Source organism: Mauremys mutica, unplaced genomic scaffold (genome assembly GCF_020497125.1).
Source record: "Mauremys mutica isolate MM-2020 ecotype Southern unplaced genomic scaffold, ASM2049712v1 Super-Scaffold_100198, whole genome shotgun sequence".
Taxonomy (NCBI): domain Eukaryota; kingdom Metazoa; phylum Chordata; order Testudines; family Geoemydidae; genus Mauremys; species Mauremys mutica.
In genome coordinates this window covers 544,140-545,317 of record NW_025423285.1, presented here as the reverse complement: position 1 = coordinate 545,317, position 1,178 = coordinate 544,140, and the positions used below count along the sequence as shown (strand labels likewise).

Here is a 1,178-nt window from a genome sequence, read left to right as displayed (position 1 = left end):
TCATCTGGGATTTAACAAATTATCTTCCATGGAGCAGGGCCAGATCCAGCGTTTTTGCCACCCCAAGCGGTGCGGGGGGGGGGGGGGGGAGGAAGCCACAATCAGCGGCAGCTCTATTGCTGCTACTTTTGTCGGCAAGTCCTTCCCTCCAAGAGGGACTGAGAGGGCCGAATTGCCACTGCAACCTCCTCTTTCCATTGGCCGCCCCAGGGACCTGCTTGCTGCTCTGGTGCCAGCCCTGCCATGGAGACACTGAGAAGATGGGGGAATCAGGAAAATAACATGGATTTCTTTAAATTGCACGGGAAGAATGACTGAAGCTTTTTTGGTTTAAACTCACTTTTCCCCAACTGGGAATTGAACCCAGGCCTTAGCAGTGAAAGTGCCACATCCTAACCACTAGACCACCAGGGAGGAGAAAATGCTGTTTTTCTTCTCACATATGCTACACTTTCTTAGGCTACTTTCTAGCCACTTTCTGACACTGCTCCATTGTCCATTCCCTGAGGGGCTAGGAGCAGAGAGTGCAGGAACCCCTGTGCTCAGGGTCACAACCTCAGCCCAACCCAAGTCACTGAAACAAACTCAAATCATGCTTCCTCCAGCAGGATCACAGAGCCACACAAAAAAACCCCATGAGGAACAATCCTCCTCTGCCTTCATTTACCCCATTGCAACCCTCTCAGCAGCCGACTCTTGCAGGAAGGACACTGAGCTGATAGGAGCTCTGGCACAGAGACCAAGGGACGGGTGTTGCTCCCCCTGGGTGTGAGCTGATCACATTCTGACTCCGTGTAACGGGGCTCGGAGCTTTGCCATCTTGTGAGTTCTGAGTGCTGAGCCCCCCGGACCCTTCTGCTGGGAACATGGGGATTGCACAACAGCTGCAAGCCCTTTTCCCTCCTCCTCGGCTTCCCCGGCTCTTCCCCACAAATGGTTCTATCAGGCGCTGGAGGGATCTAAGGACCTGCAGGTTTCCCTCACCCATCTCTTAAAGCAAACAGTGATTCCCTTCTCTGACACTCCTGGGCTTCTTTTGAGTTTTTCCCTAGGGGGCCTGATTCCCTGTGAAAATGTGTGTGTGGAGAACCGGCTTGTCTGCCCCGTCTCTGGGAGCTGAGAAACTTTTTCAGACTCACCCCCCACTAGATGAGTCCAACAGCACCTCCCTTTGGTGG

At 53.3% G+C, this 1,178-nt stretch overlaps 1 non-coding gene across 1 annotated transcript; it reads right to left on the bottom strand.

Moving 5' to 3' along the window:
* Positions 1 to 342: 342 nt before the first annotated feature.
* TRNAE-UUC lies at positions 343 to 414 on the bottom strand. The gene has a single exon. It is a non-coding gene; the product is annotated as a tRNA-Glu (tRNA).
* Between the last annotated feature and the right edge of the window lie 764 nt (positions 415 to 1,178).